The sequence below is a fragment of the Stenella coeruleoalba genome (genome assembly GCF_951394435.1).
Source record: "Stenella coeruleoalba genome assembly, chromosome: 5".
Taxonomy (NCBI): domain Eukaryota; kingdom Metazoa; phylum Chordata; class Mammalia; order Artiodactyla; family Delphinidae; genus Stenella; species Stenella coeruleoalba.
Window position 1 is genome coordinate 79,093,608 of NC_137150.1, and position 12,324 is coordinate 79,105,931.

A 12,324-nucleotide genomic window follows, 5' to 3' on the forward strand; every position below is an offset into this window, starting at 1 on the left:
TTTTCATAAGTTTGATGACACCAAAACACAAAAGATGCAAACAAATTCCAACACAAAAAGCACAAATTCCAACACTGACGCACACAAAACCAAAACCAATGAACCCGTTCCCAAATCAGGTAGAGTCCAACAATTCCCTTCTCCAACAGGGTACCCCAACCAAACAAATTAGCTTGTCTTATAAAGGAAAAGCCCAAATTGAGGGGGGAATATGGTCCCGGTGTGCACACCTGAGCAACTTACCCTCCAGAATTGAGTCTGTCGACTCATAGAAGTTTTTCATTTCCTTGCACCAACTGCCAAGTGCTGGGGTAGCTGGTGCCACTTCAGGGAGTTCTGAAGGGAAGATCCACAGGACAAATGGTCCTGGCAGCTGCTAGGGCCTTGCTCCGCTAGCCACGATCAGCAAGGCTCCTGGCTGGCTAAGCCAAATTTGTTACCGAGTCCAAGCTCACTCTGCTCACTGCGCGACAGGCCAATATATCAGGAGATGAGGTGTTGAGACAAGGAATAGTGACTTTATTCTGAAAGCCAGCAGGCCAAGAAGATAACAGACTAAAGACTCACCATAACCATCTTATCCACGTCTGGATGCCAGTTTCTTTTATAGAACAGAGAGGGGGAGGAGGTGAGGAAGTAAAGTAAAAAGGCCATTTATCTTGCAAAATATCTCCTTGCTTGGCCGCATTGAGGAGGGGATGTGTTAATTTCTTCTTTTCTGCAGCCATTCACAGGTGGGCAGGGTCAGAATGTCTCTCTGTGAGCTGAACAAAGGCACTGTAGTTTAACAGGCAGAGGAGCAGGGTTCCCTGTGGCAGGCCATTAAGCTTACAGTTATAGACAGTGACTCTAGTAACAAAAGCAATGAAAAGCAAAGGTTAAAGTAAAAGAAACAGATCCAACATGGAGTCAGAACTAGCTCTTCCCTATTACAGTAAGATATTTCCTAAGATACGCTTTTATTGTTTTCCGATAACATACATTTTCTTTTATAAGTTCTTTACATGGGTCCTATGTTGATTTGTTGTGGATGCTTTTGTTTATTTATTGTTTTTCCTATTTACTGATCTTTAAATGAGGAGAGATCCATTCAGCCCTGACACTTGTCAACATGTAGGGTGGGCAAATTGCTCTCCAGCAGCACCCTCTCCATGGGTGTTGCATGAATATACTTCTCAGAGCTAAAGCTCAGTGGTGACTTGATGTGCCATTGTATGGATATACCAAGGTTTACTTTTCTATTCCTATGTAGATAGACATTTGGGGCCAGCATGAATAGTACTGCTACAGCATTCTTGTCATGCCTGTTGGTGTACATACTCATGCATTTCTTCCAGAGAATGAAATGTTGTGAGAATGAAATGCTGGGTCATGGGGATTGCATATTTTCAGTCTTAACAGATAATGCCAATGCACTATGAATAGCAAACCAAAACCACTTAAATATCCAGTAACATTTTTTATTTGATTCAACGAGCTGGCATATCTTCATAGTTAACGAAATGTTGAAATGAGACGTGAGAAAATTTTCTTTTGAAGTAGAGGCTCTGGGAAACACCAAAGAGAATAAGGCTCCTTCATTTGATTATTATTACTGAAAATCATTTTAAATTATTGGGAGTTTAAAGAAAATAAATCTGTTTTCTCATGCATCACATATTGACAAGCCCATAAGAGCTGCACATCTTAGGAGAAGCACAGAGGACTGGAATGCTCTATGATGATTTGTATAGCTTCTTTTTAAAAAGATCATAGTCTGTAAAAAACAACACAAATATTTATGATTATGTCATCTTTTTAGAAACAATCATTATCAGATCAATACATCCAAAAGATTACTGTGATACAATTACACAGAGTCCTGGTTTTGAAGTCACACAGCCCCAGACATATCCCAGCTCTGCCGCTTACAGGCCCCATGATCCAAACGTTTCCTAACTCACCTCAGTTAGTCTCAGTTTCCAAATTCTACAACTTGAAAAAGACTTTACATTAACTAGTATAACTTAAAAATTAATATGTGTATATAGTAAAAAAAAATTCAAACTACAAAAGGACAGAAACATGTGGAAAGTAAGCCTCTTTCCCCCCAGTCTGACCTACAGTCCTCAGTTTCCATGCTAACAACTACTTACCAAGTTCACATTGATCTTTCTAGGATTATTCTGTGTATATTGCAAGCATAATGCATGTATGTACATGTTCATATATCTACATAGGTATTTCTAACTTTTAACTACAGAATATGACACACAAAGGAAAGTACAAAAAAAATCATTGTACAGCTTAATGAATTAATGTGTACTACTCATCTCTGTAAATACCACCCAGAGCAAAAAATCCCATAAGCTCTCACTTTGTTCCAATCACAACCCTCTTCTTACCCTCTAAAAGAAATCACTATTCTGATTTTTATTTGATTTTTACAGTAATCAGTTCCTTGCTTTTCTTTATATCATTACCTAAGTGTACATTCCTCAACACACAGTTTAGTGCTGATTTTGAATTTTATATAAATAGACTCATAGTGTAGATTTTTTTTTTTTGGATTTGGCTTCTTTCAGTTCTTATTATATTTGTGAGATTCATCCATGTGTTTGTCTTTAGTTCTTTTTCACTCTTTTTATCTGCTGTAGAGTAGGAATTAACAAACTTTTTCTGCAAAGGGCCTGACAGTAAATATTTTAGACTTTGTGGGCCAAAAGACAAAATCAAGCATATTATATAGGTACTAAAATAACAAGAAAGAAAACAAATTTTCACAAATTTTTATTGATGAAATTCAGAAGACAGTAATAATAATTGCCCACAGTTTTTTGTAATACAGGTCTCCTGAAAAAAAGAATGAAACTCTTATTTAGGGGATAACATTTTGCTTAATTGGGGTTCAGGTAGTTTAAAGTGGTTGCAAATGTTCATCTGTTAATGGTGATGTGTAATGAGACTTCCCCCCATTGCAGTTTCGAAAATGTCTTTAAGACAAATATTATATGATATCACTTATATGTGGAATCTAAAAAATAGTACAGAACAGAAACAGACTCACAGACATAGAAAACAAACTTACGGTTACCAAAGGGGAAAGGGGCAGGGAGGGAAAAATTAGGAATATATGATTAATAGATACACACTACCATATATAAAATAGATAAACAATAAGGATTTGCTGTATAGCACAGGGAATTATATTCAATATCTTGTAATAACGTATAATGGAAAAGAATTTTAAAACTGAATCACTTTGCTGTATACCTGAAACCAACAAAATATGTAAATCAACTATACTTCAATTTAAAAAAATGTCTTTCACAGATAGGTGCTGGCAATACTGATTTGAATCCATAAGCATGTGCTTTTAATTGTGCATATTTATTGCTTGGAAGGCATTTATAGAATTCCATTAGATTCTTCTCGATATTTGCCTTTTAGCACATCATTATAATGCAGATTAATCACTTCCATGAAGGTTAGATGGACATGCCTCCACTGCACAGTTAAATAACTTTGAAATATAGAAATTTCCTTTGCACTTGTTTCAAGGTCCAAAAAATGCTCCTGGAAGTATAGTTTAAGCTCAGAAAATACATTCACTGCAAATATGCATGGGAATGGACACCTTGTGTTTTTAGCTTTGGCAGCATGGGAAGTATATAAAGCAGCTTACTATTACTAGTGATTCAGACAATGTTAGTTGCCATTGAAATGACTTTATCATAATATAAATTCTACATACAGGTTCTGTTTTGCCTTGTAATTTTAGATTGGATTCATTATAAAAATATTACCAAGTCTGCAGCAAGAGCTAATTTCCAAAGTCATTCAGTGTTCCATGATGGTGGTTAAGGGTAGTTTTCTTAGAAAAATCTCAATCTTGTTCTAAGCTCAAAAAATCACACAAAAATGTTACCACTGCTAAGCCATCAAACATCACGGTGGTAGGGAAAGTCAGGATATTCTGCTATTTCTGATAAAAAAAAAAAAATTCATGGAACAATGAATTAACAGTGGATAAATCCATGAGGCTGAGTGAGGATCACATTGACACAGCTGGCTAAAGAACACATGATAGATTCAAACATCTTTCTACTAGTAAAGGGGTTATCTACCGGAAACCTAAAGCTGACATTCTAGGGAAATTTGGCCTTACGTCTGGGGCTCCTCCAGATTCCAGTCCATCATGCTTGCTCACACAGTTTTTAGAAGTCTTGCTGGTTTCTGTTTCCCTTAGTAAAGTCTTATAACCAGATTTGGCCATTGCCTCAAGGGAAGAAAATGGCCAGTGATCTTAGATCACTTAGGAAGGACTCTTTCCTCTCTACCATTTTAGTTCATCAAGTTCCCCTTTATTGCCAGAGCTCTTCACTGTCTCTGAAAGGTTACATTTACAATATATCCATAACTTTCTCTATTTCTTGAAGCTACCTACTGTATCTACTTAGAATCAGAAGACATGTCTATTTTGTTTTATTAATTCCTGTTACTTTTGTTTCCTTCCTTTTACTTTTTTTGCATCTAATTTGCCATTCTTTTTCTAAATTCTGGAAAAGGATACTTAGTCTTACTTACACCTTTTCTCTTCTAATAAATGCCTTTAAGCCTACAAATTTCCATCTAAGCACCACATCAGTCCCATTTTACATGTTGGATACATATGTAGCATTTTGGTCATTTTTCAGTTCAAAATATTTTCAAGTTTCTATTCTGGTATTTTCTTTGATGAACAGATTATTTACACCTGAATTTCCTAATTTCCAAACAAATTAGAATTATCTTGTCATTGATTTCTAGTTTCATTACATTTTTATCAGAGAACACACTTTGCCATGATTTCAACTTTGAAATAGTTGACACTTGCTTTATGACACAGTATATAGTCAGTTTTTGCAAATGTTCTCTGTGTGCTTGAAAATAATTTGCATCCTGGAGTTGTTGGGTATAATATTCTATAAATGTCTATCAGGTGAAGTTTCTTAACTATATGTCTCAAATCTTCTATTTTTTAGTTTTTTTCTTCTGCTTGCCATATCAGTTCCTGATAGAGATTAAAATTCCCAGCATTATTACGGATTTTTCTATTTCTCCTTGCAGCTCTCTTAACCTTTGCTTCATATAGGTTGAGGCTATGTTATTAGATATATTCAAATTGTGACTCATTATACCTTCCCAATGAATTAAACCTTTATCTTTATGAAGTGTCCCTCTTTTGCTCTAGTAAGTGCTTTCTGGCTTAAAGTCTTCTTTGTTTGTCATTAATATAGTTAACATCAGCTTTCCTGTGGATGGTGTTTTCATGGTGTCTTTTACTTTCCTTTAACTTGTAACCATTCTGCATATTTAGATCTTACACATAAAAGGCATACAATTGAGTTATTTTTTAAATTCAGTCTGACAAATTCTGACTTGCTTTGAGCAGTTAGTCTATCTACATTTAATGTAATTAAATGATGAATCAATGATAAACACCTACCATTTTATTCAGTGCTTTCTATTGGTTCTGTTTCCTTTTTCTCTCCTTCTGTCCTCCTTTTGTATTGAGTGTTTTTTATTTATTTCATTTTCTTTTATTAGTTTAGATGTCATACATCTTTTCACTATCCTTTAGGATTTACCCTAAGGGATACAAAATGTTTCCTGAGTTATCAACTGTAATGTTAGGTGATACTTTTATCCTCTTCCTAGACAATGCAAGTGCCTTGGAACAATTTAACCCATCTATGCCCTTTCTGACTTACATACTATTGTTGTTGTATAACTGTACTGCTGCTATTGTTGCTGTTTCTTCTGATTATGTTATATGCCATCAATAAATATTTATCCACATGTTGATCCTTCATTTATCTCCAACCTTCCAACTGGGATAATTTTCCTTCTGCTTGAAGAACACCCTTTAGTGATTTATTGTAGGGCAAATCTCCTGGTGACTAATTTTCTGTTTCATTTATCTGAAAATGTCTTTTATTGTCATTCTCAAGGATATTTTTGAAAGGTATAGAATCCTGTTTTATTATACTATTTAAGCATATTGAATATATCATTCCAGTATTTTCTGGCTTTGTTTCTGGTAAGAAGTCAACTCTCAGCTTAATTATTGCTCTTACAAAGGTAATTCATCTTTTCTCTCTCAACAGTTTTAAGATTTTTCTTTTCTTTTGTTTTCAGTAGTCATATTAAAATGCATCTAGGTATAGATTTCTTTTTATTTTGTCTACTTGGGGTTAAGAAGCCTTCTTAAACATTGACCCTTTCATTGGTTTTAGAAAATTCATATTTCATATGATTTCCCAACACATTTCTTCTCTTAGAAGTCAGATTTCTTGAATCAATTGTCCATGCCTACTATCCTTTTGTCGCTTCCTAAGGATTAAGTTATACTACATCTATCCTCTTCTTCTGTAGTTTCCAATTCTTTGTCTCTGTGATTCTTTCTAGATAAATTATTCTGATCTTTTAATTTATGAATTTTCTCTTCAGCTGTATGTATCCTGTTCTTAAATCTATTCATTGAGTTTCTCATGTTGACTTCTGTATTTTTAAATTCTAGAATTTCTATTTTCTTCAAATCTGCTATATCATTTTTATCATTTCTAGTTCTCTTAAAAATTTCCATATTGACTTTCATTTCTTTGAACATAGTAAGTGTCTTAGCTCAGGATGCCATAACAAAATACCTTAGACTGGGTAGCTTAAGTAACAGAAACATATTTTCTTTTTCTTTTTAAATGAGAACTCAGGATTTACTCTTTTTTATTTTTAAAGAGAAACTTTAAAAAAATATATTTATTACTTATTTATTTATTTTTGGCTGCACTGGGTCTTTGTTGCTGCGTGTGGGCTTTCTCTAGTTGTGGCGAGCGGGGACTACTCTTCGTTGTGGTGCGCGGGCTTCTCATCGCGGTGGCTTCTCTTGTTGTGGAGCATGGGATCTAGGTGCGTGGGCTTCAGTAGTTGTGGCACGTGGGCTTAGTTGCTCCACTGTATGTGGGATCTTCCTGGACCAGGGCTTGAACCCGTGTCCCCTGCATTGGCAGGCGGATTCTTAACCACTGTGCCACCAGGGAAGCCCAGGATTTACTCTCTTAACCACTTTCATATATAACATATAGCAGTGTTCATTATATTTATCATGTTTATTACATCCCCAGTACTAATTTATCTTGTAACTGAAAGTTTATACCTTTTGATTGCCTTCGTCCAGTCTCCACTTCTCCCCCCACACCTCTGGTAACCACAAATCGATCTCTTTTTCTGAGTTTGTTTTTGAAGTATAATTGACTTAACAAAACTATGTTAGTTCTTGTTACACAACATAATGATTCGATTTTTCTATACATTTCAAAATGATCCCCATGATAAGTCTAGTTATGATCTGTCACCATGCAAAAATATTACATAATTTTTGACTATATTCCCCAAATTGTACACTTCCTACCCAAGACTCATTTATTTTGCAACTGGAATCTCCCTCACCTATTTCTCTCTTTCATCCACCCCCTCCCCTCTGGAAACCACCTCTTCATTCTCTGTAGCTATGACTCTCTATATGGTTATAATTTTATTTTTTCTTTTGTTTTTAGATTTCACATATAAGTGAAATCATACAGTATTTGTCTCTCTCTGTCTGATTTATTTCACTTAGAATGATATCCCGTAGATCCATTCATGTTATCACAAATGGCAAGGTTTCATTCTTTTTTATGGCTGAGTAATATTCCACTGTGTATACATGTACCACATCTTCTTTACCCATTCATCTACTGATGGGAACTTAGGTTGCTTCCATATCTTGGCAACTGTATATAATGCTGCTATGAACATAGGGGTGCACATATCTTTTTTAAATAGTGTTTTCATTTTCTTTGGATAAATACCCAGGAGTGGAATTGCTGGATCACATGGTAGTTCTATTTTTAATTTTTTGAGGAATTTCCATACTGTTTTCCATAGTAGCTGCACCAATTGACATTCCCACCAGCAGTGCACAAGGGTTCCCTTTTCTCCACAGCCTTGCCAACACTTGTTTTTTGTGGTCTTTTTGATAATAGTCATTCTGACAGGTGTGAGGTGATATCTTATTGTGGTTTTTTTGCGGTACGCGGGCCTCTCACTGTTGTGGCCTCTCCTGTTGCGGAGCACAGGCTCCAGATGCACAGGCTCAGTGGCCATGGCTCACAGGCCCAGCCACTCTGCGGCATGTGGGATCTTCCAGGACCGGGGCACAAACCCGTATTCCCTGCATCGGCAGGCGGACTCTCAACCACTGCGCCACCAGGGAAGCCCTCATTGTGGTTTTGATTTGCATTTCTCTGATGATTATTGATGTTGAAGATCTTTTCATGTGCCTGTTGGCCATCTGTATGTCTTCTTTGGAAAAAGTCTACTTGGATTCTCTGCCTATTTTTTTAAATTGTTATTATTTATTTGGCTGCATCGGGTCTTAGTTGTGGCATGCGGGATCTTCATTGCAGCATGTGGGATCTTTTATTGCAGTGCGCGGGCTTCTCTTTGGTTGTGGCATGCGGGCTCCAGGGCGCATGAGCTCAGGTGTTGCGGTGCACAGGCTCTCTAGTTGTGGTGCACAGTCTCAGTAGTTGTGGCGCACGTGCTCTAAAGCATGCGGGCTCAGTAATTGCGGCACGTGGGCTTAGTTGCCCCGTGGCATGTGGGATTTTAGTTCCCTGATCAGGGATCAAACCCGTGTCCCCTGCATTGGAAGGCGGAGTCTCAACCACTGGACCACCAGGGAAGTCCCCCTCTGCCTATTTTTTAATTGAGTTTTTTTTGATGTTGAGTTTTATGAGTTCTTTGTATATTTTGGATATTAACCCCTTACTGTATATATCGTTTGCAAATGTTTTCTCCCATTCAGTATGTGGCCTTTTCATTTTGTTGATAGTTTCCTTAACTGTGCAAAAGTTTTTTAGTTTGATATAGTCCTATTTGTTTATTTCTGCTTTGTTTCCCTTGCCTAAGGAGACGTAGCAAGAAAAAATATACTACTATGGCCAATGTCCAAGAGCATCCTACCTGTGTTTTATTCTAGAAGTTTTATGGTTTCAGGTCTTATATTTAAGTCTTTAATTTACTTTGAATTTACTTTTGTGTATGGTGTGAGAAAGTAGTCCAGTTTGATTCTTTTCCATGTAGCTGTCTAGTTTCCCCAACACCATTTATTATGAAGGCTGCATATCCCCATTGTATATTCTTCCCTCCTTTGTCATAGATAACTGCCCATATAAGTGTGGGTTTATTACTGGGCTCTGTTCTGTTCCATTGATCAAGTTATCTGTTTTTGTGCCAGTATCATACTGTTTTGATTACTGCAGCTTTGTAGTATAGTTTGAAATCAGGGCGTATCGTACCTCCAGCGTTGTTCTTCTTTCTCAAGATTGTTTTGGCTATTAGAAATTTATTTTCTCACAGTTCTGGAGGCTAGAAGTCCAAGTTCAAGGTGCCATCATGGTTAGCTTCTGGGGAGGGCTCTCTTCCAGGCTTGTAGATGGCTGCCTTCTTGCTATGTCCTCACATGACAGGGAAAGAGAGAGAGAGCAAGCTCTCTGGTGTCTCTTCTTATAAGAGCACTATTCCCATCATGAGGGACCCACCCTCATGATATCATCTAATCCTAATTGTATCCCACAGTCCTCATTTCCAAATGCCATCATATTGGAGGTTAGGGCTTCAACATACGAATTTGAGGGGGGACACAGTTCAGAGCATTGCATTCCATCCTAGCCTCCCAAAATTCATGTCCTTCTCACATGCAGAATACATTCATTCCATGCCAACAGCCCCAAAATCTTAAGTCATTCAAGCATCAACTCTAAGGTCTGAAGTCCAAATTCTCATCTAAATCAGACGTGGGTGAGACTCAAGGTACGATTCGTCCTGAGGCAATATTCCTCTCCAGCGGTGAACCAGACACATTATGTACTTCTAAAATACAATGGTGGGACAGGCATAGGACAGATATTCCCATTCCAGAGGGGAGAAATCAGAAGGAAGAAAAGAGTAATCGGTCCCAAGCAAGTCCAAAGCCTAGCTAGACAAATTCTATTGGATCTTAAAGCTCAAGATTAATCCCCTTTGGCTCAGTGTCCTGCCTTCCAGGTCCACTGGGATGGCAGCATTACTCCAATGGCTCTGGGGATGGCCCCACCCCTCCAGCTTTGTTGTTCCCCATCCCCACAGCCTTGGTGGGGATCCTGTCGCTGCACCTCTGCCAGGGTAGGGTGCCATAGGTGGTCCCATCCTTAAGGTTCTGGGCAGAGGCCATCTGACCTGTTGAAACCGAGGAAGTAGTTGATAAGCCTTCAGGATTATTTTTCCCTCTTCTTAAAGAACTGTGCACATTTGAAGCATAATGGCTCTATCATGTCATCCTGTCAAATCCAAGAAGTCTGATGCCTTCCTTCATCTTGTGTCCATTCCTTCATTTCAAACTGGCAGAGTTCCTACTCTTATAATTCCATAGACTCTTTATCAAATAGCTGTTCAGCCACACCTTTAGTGTTCTTTTTTAGAATGAATTTTCTCATCTTTTGAAATATGGATAGGCTGAGAATTTTCCAAATGTACAAGTTCTTGTTTGTTTTGCTTAACAATTCCTTCTTCAGTTCATCTCTCTCCTTTCAAACCTATAAAAGCAGTCATGAGGAACCAGGCTGCTCCTTCAACACTTTGCTTAGAAATCTTCTCAGCTAAATATCCAATTTCATTGCTCAGAAGTTCTACATTCCACAGAACACTAGAACAAAGTTCAGCCAAGTTCTTTGCCACTTTATAATATGGATTGCCATTCCTCCAGTTTCCAATAACACATTCCACATTTCCATCTGAGACCTTGTCAGAATTGCCCTTAACACCCATATTCCCAGCATGCATCTCAAAACTCTTCCCACCTCTACACATTATCTAGTTCCAAAGTTGCTTCCACACATTTAGGTATTTGTTACAGCAGCGCTTCACTCTTGGTACCAAAATCTTAGATTGGGCTGCCATAACAAAATACCATAGACCTGGTGGCTTAAACAACAAAAATGTATTTTCTCACAATTCTGGAGGCTAGAAGTACATAGCAGTAAGCATAGTTATTCTAAAACCTGTGTCTAAATAATTCCAATAGCTTAGATCCCTTTAGGTCTGTTTCTATTATCTGTACTTCCTGCTGCTTGTTCAAATTGTCATGTCTCTTCATATACCGGATATCCTTGTTGTGTTCTGGAACTTGTTCATGAAAAATTGTGAAAATAAATTGAGGTCTAGGATGATGCCAACTTTCTCCAAAGGGAATTTAAGTGTTGTCCCTGACAATTTCCTTGAGGCAACAGGAATCAAGGATCTTTTTAAATTTGTTTTATGGGACTGAGGGTTTCTTGGATCATTCAGATGATTAGAGCTAAACTGTAGCATATTTGAGGGGTGATTTACTTCCAGTGAACACTTTCTACTAGGGCATAACCTTATGGAGTCCCAGCCCAAATGGAGGAGGTTTACTAGGGTCTCAACCTTGACTCCACAGTTTTTGTCCCTCCAGTTTTGCAAAGCTTATGAAAGTATTGCTCAGCTTTTCAGCCACATTTACTAGAATTTGCATATTCCCTAAGGAAAAAAATGGCTCCAAATGCCAGACTCAGCTCAATGGATTTTTCTACTCGTAAATTTTCCTCCAGAAATGCCTCACTATTTTATTACCTCTGTTGTCTTTAAGCTGATTTAAAAATTTTGTTTTTAATCAGTAGTCCATGCCTACTGACCCTCTAACTAAATATTATTAAATAACCTCACATCTGTCCTTCCCTCTGAGAGAAGGAAGAGGAAGTGATATATACTAGGGGGGCAACTAAGCATCATGTTGCAACCATTTAATAAAATATTAAGAAGATACTGTGTTAATTCATTGGTTAACCTTCCTTGCTGAGTGTCTGTAGCTAGCCTGGAAACTAGGTTTTTTTTGAAACTATATTTTATAACCACAACATGCTTTACATAGTGAAAGTAAAATACATTTCATTAAAACCTAAGTATTGGGCTTCCCTGGTGGCGCAGTGGTTAAGAATCTGCCTGCCAATGCAGGGGACACGGGTTCAAGCCCTGGTCCAGGAAGATCCCACATGCCGTGGAGCAACCAAGCCTGTGTGCCACAACTACTGAGGCTGCGCTCTGGAGCCCGTGAGCCACAACTACTGAGCCCACGTGCTACAACTACTGAAGCCCTATAGTGAGAAGCCTGTGCACTGTAATGAAGAGTAGCCCCCACTTGCCACAACTAGAGAAAGCCCACACACAGCAACAAAGACCCAATGCAGCCAAAAATAAATAAGTTAA

The 12,324-nt window shown here is 37.7% G+C and overlaps 1 protein-coding gene across 1 annotated transcript in view; it reads right to left on the reverse strand.

The window, feature by feature from the left end:
- Window positions 1-278: 278 nt before the first annotated feature.
- CFAP91 (cilia and flagella associated protein 91) overlaps window positions 279-12,324 on the reverse strand; it is a 150,064-nt gene continuing 138,018 nt past the window's right edge. Inside the window, exon 17 of the mRNA XM_079922986.1 lies at window positions 279-1,756. The gene's annotated coding sequence lies outside the window, so the exon portion shown is untranslated. The remainder of the gene's footprint in view (window positions 1,757-12,324) is intronic.